We start from the raw sequence: 16,738 nt of genomic DNA, 5'->3' as shown, positions 1-16,738 counted from the left end.
GGTATATTCACCAAGTAGTCTTTGAAATTCTTTTTAATGAGTCTGGTTGCTCCTATAATTATTGGAATGATGAAGATTCCAGTTTCTTTTCATATCATACTTAAGACCTTGTAGCTGTATTTGGTATTTCATTATTTTTTCTCTCTCGGCTCTATTTAACCAAACATCATTGCAAGACATGAACTTCTACTAAGGTTGCTTGAGTTATTATGAAACTCTCCTAAAAACTAAAGTGGTAGACATTACTTTTCAGTAAAATTGGAGGCATGCTAATTCACCTCCCACCCCAAATTAAAATTGTTTTTTTTTTAACTATTAAATGTAAACAGCCCAAATAAAAATATTTAAATGTTTAAAACACACACACACACACACACACACACACACACACACACACACACACACACACACACACACACACACACACACACAACTGATGGGCAAGTAATTAAGAAAATGACTAAGTTACATATTAAATAGTTACATGTCTTTAAAAACGTTATCTGGTTCGAAAATGGGTGATCATTTTATGTTAAATTTATACGTGATTCTACACTCTAGTCTACAATTATTTTTTTTCTTTTCTTTTTACTTTCAACCTTTTATGATTTTTAGGACGGTGGATAAATTAGCAGCAGGTGTAGGGCTTCAATAATACCCCTGTTCTCTGCCCACCCACCTCACTATAAGCAAAACAATAAAATAAAATTAACAAAATAATTTTATTACGATATTTCAGTTTACCATAATGCATTTCAATTTATTTCTTAGAAAATATTTTTTTTCCTTTGTGAAATAGTACATTTGAGCTGAAAAAGAATAGATAGGCTCTGCTTATGTCCTGCGTCACACTGCTTCTTTATTCTATTAGTCAGGTGAAGAGATACCATTACAAGGAATTTTCTAAATCTCTCAGTGCTTGACCTTGTTTTCTAACCAGAACAGTGTATCTCTGATGTATCGTTATTTTCATGGAAAGTGTTCGACTGAGCTTCAATCTATGGTCCCCCCTCGCCAAACTTTCACAAGAAACACTCGTCTAGCTGTAAACACTATCAATAATTCCCCCCACTCTTTATCTGTGCCTAAACCTAAATGTAGATTCCATGAACAAAGCTTCTTTCTTAGAACTGCACGCATGTGGAATTGTCTTCCGTTTTCCTGCTTTCCGGCTGACTACAATATGGTCGTGTTCAAGTCTAACGTAAATAAGTTCTTGATGAGCCGTTCCATATAAGTTATCAAATTTACCAAAGTTTCATTACTAATGATTACTATATTGTCCAATTTCTACTGTACACTCTTTAACCCTTATCCTTGAGTGGCCTCTTGGCCTTGATAATGTGGTGATGCCTATGTAAAAAAAAAAAAAACCCTCTTTATCTCACTCTTTATCTAGACAACATGGCAGTACTTGATACTTGATTGTCACTCAGTTTTACATGACTAGTCTGGGTCGCTTTTGTACTGACAGGTTTATAATACAGGATTGACAAATTGTCTGGGTGGTGTAGTACAGGAGCCCTAACTCTTAAGTAAGACTATGTCATGATCCCTAGCCTTGGTAGGACCATTTTTCAGGTGACAATACTGTCTTTTTGCAACAATCATATCAACATTTAATATAAGTGATCTGCAAATGTTATGCTATCGTGAAGGAAATAAATGAATGATAAATACGGTGCATTCATGTTGAAATGAGAATAAATGAAACATTAAGAGAATAGAATGGCCACAGTTAGCAAATGCTAACTAAAAACGTGGACAGAGGTTTGTTAATGTAAAATTGAGAAAAACGAAATTTTATAACAAAACATTTTTATGCCTACAATTTTATAAGCATATAAAAGTTATTTTCAATCTGTAAATGTTCATAGAGTGAATAATATGTGTAAGTAATATATGTATGCGAGTATTTGGTGACATGGCATTATGGATGTGTGTTGGTTTACCTTGTTCTCGTTAGTTCAGGCATAGCAGTGGGTAGCAATTCATTTCTGTTTGTCTGACTTTTGCTAGCATGTAAGAATGTGTGTGCGAGATGAAGAAAGCTGATATGTGAGTCATTGAGCCCTTTTCTTTGAAACTTGCCTACTCTGGCCCCAAAGGTATGGGGAAGGGATGAACATCCATTATTGAAATCCTTTGGTACTCGTCCAGCTTTATAATTCTGGAGAAAACTGATTTTGTTGACCAGGTCTTTTAGGAGTTTCGAAATTCATACTGATTTTAATATAAACATATTACTTTCGAGGTTTCAAACGATTTTCATTAGTTGAAAATACTTTGAATTAACATGTTCCTGTCAAAACTTACTTTCTTTTGGAAGTGATGAAGATAATTAATTCCAAGGAAGCAGAAAAAGAAAGACTAGCAATTAGACTGTTAAGTTTTGAGACATTGTGTTGAACAAAGATGGTGGCATAGTTCAGATCAGTAACCAAGATGGCAGCCAAGAATCAAATGCGGTCCGTGGCGTAGTTAACGGCGAACTGATTGAATCCAAAATTTGACAATTTTTATAATAATTTTGAAACGTTTTCATTGGTTGTTTAGAACAGCCGGTGGTTATAAAAATGATTGGCAAATCCATTCGTCTCATACGCCTATTAGGAGTCAAAAACATTTTACATAGACTCATTTGCTTTTTAGCATTTGTAGGAATTACTTTGCGATTCCACTACACTGCTAAAAGCAACTGCTCTATCAACAGTTGTATTGGAGTAATAAAAGTGCCATGTAACATATAGAAATAAACCTTGTATTTATTGCTGATGAACATTCCTGAAACCACAACCCACAGCCCCGTAGACATAGGTTCGACAAATAATTTACTTGTGCGCTCTTTGTTTTTAACATCGAGCAAATATCCAATCTTCAAATTTCAAAAGAAGCATGAAAACAGAAAATATAACAAATGATTAAACCAGGTGTTCCACTAAAAACAACCAAAATTGGCTTCTCCAATGAGACTCTCCTTCACAAATATCCATTGACTTAGAACTAACATTGATAATGTAGAATCCTTCCTCTATGTAAAATCCTCATATATCTTAGCACTATGTAAAACAAACCTTAATTCTTTCATATGTAATTATTTTGCTATGCCAGGATACCTCCCACTCTACTGTGAGCATTTATATGCATAACCTCCCACTCTACTGTGAGCATCTATATGCATAACGTCCTCTTAACTGGAAAACTCAGTCTAGAATCTGAAGATCAAGCTTACATAAGCTTTTGTTTAATCTTACAATGTAGTGTCAGTTAACTATATTTTCTTTACATCTTCCCCTTGATCCAGGACTGTACATCTCCAATAATATCAACACAGCACTTTTCTCAAATCCAAGATCGGCTCATTTTCTTCTTTCGCGTTTCAGGTCCAAGCCTGCCTATTCCAACTAATTTTTTTTTTTTTTTTTGCGTTTGCATAGGCACTCACTGCTACTTTGGTTGAAAAAAAAGTTGTTTTGATTCATTTATATTTTTTAGGGGAGGGTTCCAGCACATGGGCTGCTGAAACTTGTTATTTTCTGGGGGTTGCTCAATATCCTTAGTATAGCAGCTCTATCCAAACCGAATTTCATGTCTACTCGGGCAATGCTGGGTATCCATGCTAGTTATATATAATGGAAAAAACATGCAACTGGAGGAGGGAGCATATTATTGCTAGTATATTTAATTTGTTTTGTGTTCTGGGTTATGAGAACAGTCGGAAATCAACAATAGCATTAGTAACCCAGTAAGCCAATATTAATTATTACATCTGTGTCTAATATGTATTATTATGAAATAAGTATTTCATCTTCTGTAAAACGAACTGATTGTGTCACATTATTAGATTTTCTAATTTTAGAAAACCAAATGTTATAAAATATTTTTTTTAAATGATTAAAATCATTTTTTTGAGACTTTTGATGCACCTTTTTCAAAAAAGACTGTTGTTTTTTTAGTTTGTTATTTTTTCTCTTCAATTTTCTAGTGGTACTAATCCTTTGAGAGAGAAAGGATACATCTGATGTTGTTGATAGTTGTCAGTCTGAAATAATGCAATGTTTGTATGGTTTGCCTGAATTTGAAATAGAAGGAATTTGGTCCAATCTTTAAAGACAATTTTGTAAGGTTAATTTGAAAATTTAGAAAGCCAAATGTTATAAAATATCTTATTAAATTATTAAAATCTTTTTTCTGGGACTTTCAGTGTAAGACACCTTTTTAAAAGAAAACTGTTGTTTTTAGTTTTTTTTTTTCTGGTAGTATTAATTTCAAAGGATCAGCTCTTGATACAGAGAGAAAAGAATACATCTAGTGTGATTGATGATTGCTGCCAGTCTGAAGCAATATGTTTGTTTCTGTAGTTAGTAAGACTTTTAAATAGGAGTTTGATCAACTCTTTGAAAACATAATTTCATAACATTATTTGGTTTTCTAAAATTTTCAAATTAACCTTACAAAATAATATCTTCAAAGATGTGACCAAAGTATTAGTTTTTCTGTATGCAATTACTATAGAGAATTGGAATATTGTGTAAAAATGCCCCTCATTACCTATATAATTTTTTGTATTTTTATTTAAATTTAAAATTTCATTCAAATCTAAAATTGTTATAGTCAAAATCCAAAATGGCTGCGCTATCTTTCTTGAAATCACTGGAGTCAGATTATTACTTTTTTTTGTCATTTTCTCATTTCAGTTAGGCTGAAAAGTAAATTTGTTGTATATTTGTTTGAAACACTCATTGATCAAACTTTATATCAAAATGATATCTGGACAGCTGTCCATCCACTATTATGAAATGCAATTTTAACAATTTTTGATTTAAACAAAAATCTTAAAAAAAAAAAATACTTTAAAACATACACACAAAAAAAGATCATGCAGGTAGGTAGAAAAGTAACTTAATTATTTATTCAATGTTCATTATATTCACTCTTTTTATCCTTGTTAACTATGTACAGTTTTGGATGATAAGATACTTGTTCGAGATAGCCATTTCGTATTAGTATCTGTATTCATCAAACTAGCCTTGCTTGAGACGAAAAAGAAAAAAAAGGGTCACTAGAGTTAGAGTTGAAGACAAGCATCTTCAATACATTTGATATCAACTTTAATTGACAGTTTTATCAACACAAGAACACAAGAATATAAGGTAAGTTAGTTTGACTGACAGGCATTGACTATAGAAAGAGAATTGAGTTCCATGTCATCTTGCAACGCCCTTGTGAGAAGCAAGATTTATATTTTTTTTTATGGCACATCAACCGTCTATAGGTTATTTGGCCTGAATAAAGTTGTCAAATATAATTCTACAGGTAGAACAGGTTTTACATTGCTAGAATTCTTTGATCTCAATATTTTGCATTATTCTCAGAAAATATTTCTCTTTCAAGGAGTTCCAACATTGCTTATAGAAAACATTACTCCTTGGCATTGGAATCTTCTTTGATCTCATCACAACTGACTCTCAGCTTTCTAATATCTAGTTGGAAAGAAAATAAAAAATTTTTTTAGAAGAATCAGATTAAATAATACAGTTGGGAATAAAACTTATAAATACTAAGGTATGAAATGACCAGCCAATTGAATTGAACTGGGCCTTTCCGATCTTCCATCTAGCCAATCCCATTTTAAGGCATTACATGTCACCACTCATAGTCTACAGGGAACCTGTTCACAGAAGTGAGTGAGGTTTATTTCTCTGCATGCAACCACAGTCAGCAAATTTTTGGCTCCCACCAACAGGATGATTATAGTATCTGGTTTCAACACTGTCTCTTCAGGAACAGTTCATATTTTAGCATTAAATGATCTATGCAGAAATAGCTGAAAGGCACATATGCACAGTGGTGCTCTATTCACCTATGTATTAGTATGCAATTTTGATTGTGCCTGTTTTAGCCAACCAAACCACATACCAATCATTACACAAGAAATTACATGTAAATACAAAAGAAAATAGACCTCAACCATCTAACTGCTACAACTTCAATGTCGTATTGCCTAAGGTCAACAGAATGGAGACAAACGGTACAATCCCAAATTTATGTCTCCTCTTAAATTCTGCAAGGTACGTGCTGAATGCCCACACTCCCGTTTGTCTTGCATTTTTTATTTCTCCATTTAGGCGTTTTCCACATCGTGGATGGTCCACTTTCAGGTGTACATACCCTGCTTCTTCCAATATCTTTTACCTTTTCAACAGATGACATCTGATTTTCCAAATCATTTTGCGATCATTGCTATTAGGCTTTTTCCAAAACTCATTTATGGAAATAGCTGAGCCACCATAACTACCTATGATATACATAAATACCATTTGTCAAATGAAAAACAATTTTAAATGTTTTTTTTAGTTACTCTTTTTTTTTTTTTATCAAAAAAAAAAAGTAAAACTGCTGTTTAGTGACCTTAGCATAAGGTTATGAAAAATTGTATTTTATCTAGTTGTTTTTGTTAAATATTCGTAAATTAGAACCCATTTAACCCATTCAAACAAGACAGATGATGAGGGGAGGTTCTGTCACGATTTCTCCATTGCTTATGACCTAACTCAGACTGTTCATGAACCCATCCGTGTGCCTGACACTGATGGTCAGTATGCAAGTCTCCTAGACCTTTTTCTCACAACTTGCTCTGAGCTATGTTCGTCTTCTGTTCTGTCCCCACTCGGATAAGATAAAAACAAAATATTACAAGTCCTCCGATATACCTCTCCATCGTACAGTATATCGATACTCTATGGCTGGCTGGGATAGCTTTCATACATTTATACCAGATCTACCTCTGCATTCCATGTTTAAAAAGGGTGTTTCCTCCATAGCATCAGACCTGACAAAATGGTTAATTGTAGGTATAGATCGCTTTATACCCTCCAAAAGTTTTCAGCAAAAACCTAACAGCCAGCTGTGGTTCTTTCCAGAATGTGCTGCTGCCATTGTGTACAGAAATCACTTTTTCCATTGCTTCCAACGTAATAGATGTACTGAGACTAAAGCCACCTTCAGGACTGCCAGCAACCACTGTAAAAGAGTAATAAAGAACGCAAGAGAGTTGTATGCTCAGTCCGTCAAGCCCAAAGTAGCTGAGCAGCAGCTGGGTTCCCACCAATTTTAGCAAATAACAAATAGGGTCTTGAATAGAAGTGTGTGTCCTATCCCAACCATCAATGGGCCTGAGGTAATCTTGTCAGCATCGGACAAAGCCAAACTTTTTGCCAAAAACTTTATAGCTAATTCTACCCTATTTAATCAGGGCCGCCAACCATCCGTATTTCCTGTCTGAAAACACACTATGCGATTTACAAATATCTGTGTGTGATGTTGTCAACCTTATCAAAAACCTTGATTCCAGTAAAACAACTGACCCTGACGACATTCCTATTATAGTACTCAAAAAGCTTTAACCAGAACTAGCCCCCATACTTACAAAGCTATTTTTTTTTTTTTTTTACAAAGGCATCACCACATTATCAAGGCCCAGAGGCCACTCAAGGATAAGGGTTAAAGAGTGTACAGTAGAAGTTGGTCAATATAGTAATCATTAGTAATGAAAATTTGGTAAATTTAATGACTTATATGGAACGGCTCATCAAGAACTTATTTACTTTAGACTTGAACACAACCATATTGTAGTCAGCCGGAAAGCATGAAAACGGAAGACAATTCCACAGGCGTGCAGTTCTAAGAAAGAAGCTTTGTTCATGGAATCTACGTTTAGGTTTAGGCACAGATAAAGAGTGGGGGAAATTATTGATAGTGTTTACAGCTAGACGAGTGTTTCTTGTGAAAGTTTGGCGAGGGGGGACCATAGATTGAAGCTCAGTTGAACACTTTCCATGAAAATAACGATACATCAGAGACAAACTCGCAACATCTCTTCGGTGAGATAGAGGTTGCAAGGAGGAGAAAAGGACATCTCCTACGAGGCTACGAAGTCTATTTTGAACTCTATCAAGGCAGGCCAAGTCCTTTCTAGCAGATCCTGCCCAGATGTGGCAACAGTATTCCATCCTTGGACGTACCTGGCTCTTATATAGATAGAGAATAGCATCAGCAGTGAGATATCTACTGGATCGATAGAAAGATCCCACCATTTTTCCAGCGGCCTTGGCAACAGATTTGATATACGTGTTCCATTTAAGATCAGGAGTAATGGTCAAGCCCAGAAGCTTGTCAAAACTAAATTAAAATTCTTCACTAGTTTGGAGACGGAATTAAATTCTTCACTAGTTTGGAGACGGAATGCGTTGTTGTGATAAGTGATTTTCTCTACTAATTCGCACTTTTTATTTTAAGATTCAAATATTAATAACTACATTTTATTTCAGTATTTAATTTATGTATTTCTGTTGTATTAAATGCTAGCTTTAATTTAGCATCTTTAATTTAACATCTATTTAAGCATTGTCTTAAGGAGAAATGCTTCCCAACACTCTGGAAAACCTCATCAGTATGTCCTGTATTTAAAAATTCAGATGATCGCTCATCTCCTACTCAATACAGACCAATCAGCTTCCTGTGCGTCATGAGTAAGTTGCTAGAATCTATGTTAAATCGAGTAGTAGTCAACTACCTCATCAAAAATTTAGCATCTTTAATTTAACATCTATTTAAGCATTGTCTTAAGGAGAAATGCTTCCCAACACTCTGGAAAACCTCATCAGTATGTCCTGTATTTAAAAATTCAGATGATCGCTCATCTCCTACTCAATACAGACCAATCAGCTTCCTGTGCGTCATGAGTAAGTTGCTAGAATCTATGTTAAATCGAGTAGTAGTCAACTACCTCATCAAAAATAACCTTCTTAGTGACATGCAATATGGTTTCTGTTCTAATAGATCTACAGCAGATGTGCTTACACTTATGTCTCTTAGGATTAATGAATATCTCAATGAAGGCTTCTTTTCTAGGGCTATTGCCCTTGACATATCAAAGGCCTTTGATAGGGTATGGCATAAAGGTCTATTCCAAAGAATCTTCAGCTATGGTAAAGCTGGAAATGTCTTTTCAATTATTAAATCATTTCTCTCTGATAGGTTCATAAGAATTGTGGTTAATGGGCAGAAATTAGAAGCTCACAGTATTAATGCTGGAGTCCCTCAGGGATCCATCCTGGGCTCAACTCTTTTCCTGATCTACATCAATGATCTTCCAAATCACATCCTAAGATAATTTGTGAACATTTATGTTGACGACACTACCATCTATAGCAACACTTCAAAGGCCATAAACGACCAAGTTCTCTCTGATTCTCTCTCCTCAGATCTTGATCATGTGATTCAATGGGGAACGAGGTGGCTGGTTAATTTTAATGCATCTAAAACCAAGCTTCTCTCTTTACATCATTAACGCTCTGATCCCCATCTGGCATCAATCGAAATGAATGGCTCTTGTTTTGGGGAGGCTCAATGTTTTAATAAACTTCTAGCTCTGACCTTTACTCCTCATCTGAGATGGAACATGTACATCAAATCCGTTGCCATGGCTGCTGGAAAAATGCTAGGATTGTTCTACTGCTCCAATAGATATCTCACTGCTGATACAATTCTCTACCTGTATAAGAGCCAAGTACATCCAAAGATGGAGTAATGTTGCCACATCTGGGCAGGAGCTGCCAGAGGCAGTTTATCCTGCCTTGACAGAGTGCAAAATAGACTTTGTAGCCTAATGGGGGATGCCCTTTTCTCTTCCCTGCAACCTCTTTCTCACAGAAGAGGCGTTGCGAGCCTGTCTGCTTTATCGTTATTTTCATGGCAAGTGCTCACTTGAGCTCCAATCTATGGTTCCCCCTGTCCTGACTTTCACAAAAAAACACTTGTCTAGCTAAAACCACTGTCAATAATTTTCCACACTGTTTATCTGTGCCTAAACCTAAACGTAGATTCCATGACCAAAGCTTCTTTCTTAGAACTGCACATCTGTGAAACTCTGTTCCATTTTTCTGCTTTCCAACTGACTAAAATATGGTTGTGTTCAAGTCCAATGTGAACAAATTCTTGCTGAGCCATCCCCTTAAGTAATCCAATTTACCAAATTTCCACTATTAAATATGATTACATGTTCCCCTTATCTGCTGTACGCTCATTAACCCTCATGCTCAAGTGGCCTCTAGGCCTTGATAAGTGAATTTTGTAAAAAAAAACCCCCAAAAACACGTACCCAAGATCAGAGGAGAGAGAACCTGGTCATTTATGGCCTTTGAAGTGTTGCCATAGATGGTAGTGTCATCGGCATAAATGTCTACGAATGATCTTAGATCAGGAAGAGAGTTAGGCCCAGGATGGATCTCTGAGGGACTCCAGCATTATTACTGTGAGCTTCTAATTTCTGCCCATCAACCACAACTCATCTCCTATCTATCAGAGAGAAATGATTTAATAATTGAGAAGACATTTCCAGCTATTCCATAGCTGGAGATTTTGTGGAGTAGACCTTTATGCCATACCCTATCAAAGGCCTTTGATGTGTCAAGAGCAATTCCTCTAGAAAAGAAGCCTCTGTCGAAAGTTGCTTCCATTATAAAAAGTCAAGATTAGGAGTATTTAAAAATTTATTTATACGTTTTTAATGAACAGACGATAATGAGAAAAAGCTAACATGTTGTGTGTATGTATGTATGTTCGTTACTGTCTGCATACATGCATGAATTGAGATAGCAACCTTAAGCTCAACAAATAGTGAAAGGGCTGAGATGAGCTCTGTCATGATTTTAGCTTTTAGTTTATTGAAGAAAAAATTTGGCCGTATATGGAGTCGAGGTGGAGCTAGAAGGGCCATTTTCGAATAAATGCAGAAAATCTTGATTGATCCAAAATATTGTTTTTATTGAATTTGGTTGCGCAGGAATTGAAGCATTTTTTAAAAAAATTTTTTTTTTTATTCAACTTTCACCCCAAACAAGGCACAGTGCCATTTTGAAGCAGGGGGCTACTATCAGGGACTTAATTAGCGGGGTCATTATGAAGGGAGATGAGTAGAAAGATGTTTGTTAACATTACACTTGAACTTCTGGATATCATTGCAGTTGGGAAAGCAGAATCCTGGAAGGGAGTTCCAAAGACCCGCAGTTCTGGGGAAGAAACTACTGGAGTAAAAGGCTTTCTTGCACCTAGGGATCTCTACTGTAAAGAGATGAGGCTTAGTAGCTTGTCGGGTTTGTTGGGGGTAGTTACGTCGGGGAGGTACAAGTGTTTGCAGTTCGTCAGAGCATTCACCATTGAAGTATTTGTAGAACAGGTAGAGGGATGCAACATCTCATCGATGGGACAGAGGCTGAAGCCTAGATGACAGTTCAGGACCTATCAGGTTGGCGACTCTCTTTTGAACCCTGTCCAGGAGCGAGAGATAAGAAGCAGATGCACCAGCCCAGATGTGACAACAGTACTCCATACATGGGCGAATGGTTGCCTTATAGAGGTATAGGATACTGGCAGGCGTAAGTAGTTTTTTAGCACGGTAGAGGGAGCCAACCTTCCTTGCAGCAGCCTTGGCAATGCTCTCAATGTATCTATTCCAGTTCATATTCCCTGTAAACGTTAGGCCGAGGAGTTTAAAAGAACTACTTTCAGGTAATGTGTTCTTGGCCATTGCTATTGGTGGTAGAGAAGGTTTCTTGTAGTTATTGAAGGAAACAAGCTTAGTCTTAGCAGCATTGAATGTGACCAACCATTTTTGACCCCATTCCACTACGGATTGGAGGTCATCCTCTAGTGTTTCTGCCATTTCCTTGGATATGTGTTCATTTGTTTTCCCCTCATATCTGTTATAGAGAGTAGTGTCATCGGCAAATATACCCATCTCCGAAACAATTTTATCAGGGAGGTCGTTTATGAATATCAGGAATAATAGAGATCCAAGGATAGACCCCTGAGGTACTCCCGCATTTATGTCGTATTGTTTGGATGTACGACCGTCGAGGACAACTTTGATTTTTCTATTACTTAAGAAGGATTTAATTACATTATGAATTCTTCCAGTGATTCCATATGATCTAATTTTCCTTAGAAGACCATCGTGCCATACCCTGTCAAAAGCCTTAGATATATCGAGGGCCACCGCTCTACCCTCCCCTGTTTTATCCAATGAACGGTATATACGTTCAGAAACTACAGTTAAGATATCTGCTGTTGAACGGGCTTGCCTGAATCCATATTGTTTGTCAGTCAGGAGTTTAGCAGCTGTTAGGTGCTGGACTAGGGCTTGATTAACTAAGGACTCAAATATTTTGGCGAAAAGCGGGAGGAGGCTAATGGGGCGATAATTTAGTGGGTCAGTTCTTTCACCAGAATTCTTGAAGACTGGTACCACAGAGGCGGTTTTCCAGCAGTCGGGAAAACAAGATTCGTTAAGGCATTTATTGTAAAGTTTGGACAGAACTGGAGCAACCTCAGCAGAGCATTTTTTTAATAGCACAGCCGGGATGAGATCTGGTCCACATGCTTTTGAGGTGTCTAGGTTTTTTATAACAGCATGTACCTGAGAAGGGGTCATTTTCAAATCGTCTAGTGTGGCGTCTGTTCGCAGAGGAAAATCAGGGAGTGAGTGGTGTACCGAGTTCAGTGTGGAGTTTGAGGCAAACCGACTGGCAAGCAGATTAGTCTTGTCAGTTGCCGTGCAAGCAACCTCATGATTGTTTGATAGTGGGGGAATAGTTGACTGTCCATTATTTACTACGCTGTTGTAGATTTTCCAAAAATCCCGGGTTCCTAATTTCTGTGCTTCGATGCATTTTCTGGTGGTTTCAGAGTAATCTGTCTTAGCTGTCTCTATCACTCTCTTACAATTATTTCTAGCTTCTATAAACTTCTGTTTATTTGAGCTGGACTTATGTCGGTTGAATCTGCGGAACGCATGCTGCCTTTGACAAATGGCAGCTGCACAAGCAGAAGTAAACCATTGGGGGGAGTGGGGCTTGCTATAGAATTTCCGTCGTGCTTCAATAACAGTTTGTGCTTCAATAGCAGTTTTGAACCATTCAGTGGTCTAATTTGCACACTGTTCCGCTTGAAGAGTAAAGATATTTTGCCATGGGGCATCTCTGATGAGCTCCCTGATGGCTTCCCAATGAGCCTTTTTGTAATACCTCGTTGTTTTGAGTAGTGGGTCTTCAGTTTTAGGGCGAGAATTTAGGCTGATTTCTACCATTATCACAGCGTGATCAGCATTCCCGAGTGGGCTGTGGGCATTTGTTGTACAGTCATTGGGAACCGTTGTCAGAAAGAGATCTAGAAGTGAGGCATGTTGATCTTGCTGGTCTGGGAAACGTGTCGGAAATGTAACCACCTGAGATAGGGAATGGGATATAGAGAAGCTATGTGTTGCGCTACCAGCTACGTCTGTGTGATTAGAGAATCCTAGCCAGTTACTGTGGTGGACATTGAAGTCACCAAATACATGTATTTGTGCGCTAGTATCGAGGGAGAGTGCTATATCTCATTTTGAACGCTGAATTAGCTGCATAATGTACAAATTTAAAGTGGCTTCTTAAGATTATAAGCATAATACTAAACAGATTTTATCTCAAAATGGTCCTTCATTTACTAATAAAAATAGGATAAAATAACATGTACCGTCTACACACAATTTTTAATCGTATAATGTTCTGGCTGCTAAACTGCGGTTTTATAAAAAAACTAAACATTTCTTTATAAAAATATAGTACTTGTGTTACAGTACTGGAGACAATTTTTATTGTTTTCATTTTGAAGATCTCTAAACAAAGGGAAAGTAATTCACTTTCAGAATTTTTTTTTTTTTTTTTCGAAAACGATTCACTTTCAGAATTTTGACTTTGTTACGAAAATTTATATTTTGTAAGAAAAAAAAACCGTTTTCTCAAAAAAAAAAAAAAAAAAAAAAAAATTATGAAAACTTTCATTCATTTCCCTTATGTTCAGATAATGTTTTATTTCGCGTCGTTAGAATTTTCTTAATTTTATATTCATAAATATTTCCATGTTTTATTTTGTGAGATTGTATTGTTCCTACTTGTGTCCTCACTCCTCCTCACGAGGGAAAAGTTATATTTCAAAAAGGTTTCTTCTACAGAATTTGAACTAAGGCAAACGGATTTTTGCCGAACTCCAACTACACCTTAACGTAGGTTAAGGTTACTTTACAGTAATAAAAAGAAGCACAATAACAAACAGTTAGCTCAAATTCAGTATAAGCACCACAATTATAAGACTTTTTGTGAAAAAAATAGATGATTTAAAAAAAACAAAAACATTTCTACTTAAAAATAGTTTCGTAAAAAAAAAAAAAAGTACGAATCTATTAAAATTAGGAGGTTACTAAAAGAAAGGAGGTTCGCAGCGAATATTTTTAGCCAATATGGTGGGAAGAAAAATTAAAAAAAAAAAAAATGAAAATAATGTAAAAGGAAAAATAAGTAATATAAGAAAAATTGTTTAAAGAACTGATAATATTATATATTCAATATATTTAAATTCTTAAAAGGATAAGTTAAAATAATCTTAATAGAGTATTCATCACGCTACCATCACCATGTGTATAATGGCTACTTTAGCCAGGGAACCAGCATTAGAGAACTACTGTTAGCGCTATATAATAAAAAGATATATTAAAAACATTTTCAGGGTATTCTCTCCAACGGTTAGCCTTTTCATTTGCTCTGTTTTCGTCATTAGACTGATCTGTTCTGTACTGGTGACTGATATCGATACATTGAGCGTATACTGAGTCTAGTCTATGCTGATTGCGTGTCCAATCTGGAGTGCGGAGGTTTGCAGTGTTGCATGGCGGTCTAGCTGAGTACCACGATTTTTGGGTAAGTTTTTCCCAGTGTTCCATGTTGTTGTTGGCGGCGGACGATGGCGACCAACCACCTCTATTTCTGCGCTCTCTATCTTTAGCACATTATTATCTGTTTATATATACATGCGATTTGACTTGATTTATCCACAGCATGGCTAATTTCTTTGCCTTTTTTTCAACGTGGGGTTTTTCGTCGATGCCTCTACACTTGAAGAAGGAAGACATTCTTGAGTTTTTTTTTTTGTCTCCATTATTATATATCTACGGTCACCCAAAATGGAGTCTTTTTTTTTTTTTTTTCTCTACACTTTCTATTTAATCATCTCTATAATTTTTGTTGGTTTGTCTGATGTCCCCCTTTTCAAACACTGCGATTTTTCTAATTTGAAAAACATTCAAAATTACGAAGTTCATAACTCGTCTTTTTTTTTTGTTGTTGTTGTTTTTTTTGTTTTCAAACTCGTGATTTTCAAAACTCACTTTATTATTTTTCAAACTTACAATTTTCAAAATTTGCTTTATTATTTTTCAAATTCACGATTTTCAAAACTCATTTCTTGTTCATCGCTTAAAAATTATGCATATCTTATATCTCATTGGAACGAAAGAAAAATATACTTTTGTGTTTTTACATCTCTTTGAAACCTTCTTTCCTTGTATATATTGCAGTAATTACTATAATAACTTCTCTATTAAACTAATAAATGCATTCGTTATGACGCATCTATATTCACTAAGTCTTGAAAACATAAGTTAAAATTTCATATTTGCTTCAAAGGCGATATATTATTTGTTTCCAATTGTATTTCGGGTATCAAAATGTCGGTCGTTGTTTACAGTGAAATGGGTATAGCAGGGTTTCATTGTTCACAATTTATTTTTGCTTTAAAACTGTTTTAGTATATAATATATATGTACTAGTGCAGTGCACTAGTAGTGCACTCATCGATCCGCGCTATTTTTTAAATAGTATTTAAGTTAAATGAAATTTTTGTTTTTATTAAATTGTAAGGTACAGAATTGGTACAAAACATCCTCCTCTCCCATGTTAAGAATGGCATTTTGAATGACGTTAATATCTCAGCATGGATCAATAAATGCACTAGTACATTATATATATATATATATATATATATATATATATATGCTTATAGCAAGTCTTATTGTCTACACGAAACACAGATATAAGACGATCGTAAAAAAAAAACAACAAAAAAACGGTTCATTTAAATCAAGAAAGGGGGATGACTCTAAATTTCTCCATTAGAAATAATTGTACTTGATTATCGAAGGGTTATCATAATTTGCTAACCTTGTCTTATCGTTTGTTCCGTTATCGGCCATCTTCCTTTTCTCGATCGACTTGTTTTGTCCGCGTTTCATGTAGACGTTTAGATTTACTATAACTTAATGATTTTTATAGTTTGGTGCTTGTTTATGTTGAGATATATGCAAAGTATTGCAATTGAAAATGAATTAATAGTAATATTTCAGTGAAAGTGTTGAAAATTCTCCAATACCGAAGTAGTGGAGAAATTCGAGTTGGGTCTGGTGTTGCAAAATATTCCTAAATCGCGACACCCCAGCTCTGTCAGGAGTCAAGTAACCGAAGACTATAAATCATAAATCTGTGCCTGCGAACTCTAGTGCAAGTAAAAAATTAAGGTTCTCTAAAAGTAACCGTCACTAGAAATCCTCAAAAAGTCCCAGAAGTAAGCCACAGAAGGAGCACCTTACCTAGCCCTCAAATAGCTTGCTGTGTAGGTAACAGATCTACATCAAAGTATATTCTTTATTTGTAGAACAAGACGCCCTAAACGGATCAACTCATAGTTTATGTTTAGGCCTCTTGATTTCTTGGGGAACATAGGGCCAACGGACCCGGTTCTGGCTGGTCCTCTTCAGTTCAGCCCATGTCATTCCAGCAGCCTTGGTCTCTGCTTCTTGTTGGTGCAGCAC

The 16,738-nt window shown here is 35.8% G+C and overlaps 1 protein-coding gene and 1 pseudogene across 2 annotated transcripts in view; one reads left to right on the top strand and one right to left on the bottom strand.

Annotated features, from left to right (window-relative positions):
- The window catches only part of LOC145240301 (eukaryotic translation initiation factor 4 gamma 2-like), a 123,974-nt gene that overhangs the window by 103,701 nt on the left and 3,535 nt on the right, over positions 1 to 16,738 (bottom strand). The gene's annotated exons all lie outside the window — the stretch shown is intronic.
- The window catches only part of LOC145239880 (uncharacterized), a 79,218-nt pseudogene continuing 77,137 nt past the window's right edge, over positions 14,658 to 16,738 (top strand). Inside the window, exon 1 of the transcript XR_013862389.1 lies at positions 14,658 to 14,792. The product of XR_013862389.1 is annotated as an uncharacterized LOC145239880 (transcript). The remainder of the gene's footprint in view (positions 14,793 to 16,738) is intronic.

The sequence above is a fragment of the Euprymna scolopes genome, chromosome 19, assembly GCF_053919585.1.
Source record: "Euprymna scolopes isolate OS-2025 chromosome 19, ASM5391958v1, whole genome shotgun sequence".
Taxonomy (NCBI): Eukaryota; Metazoa; Mollusca; class Cephalopoda; order Sepiida; family Sepiolidae; genus Euprymna; species Euprymna scolopes.
Note: the sequence above shows the minus strand (reverse complement) of the source record. Positions and strands in the feature narration are given on the sequence as shown.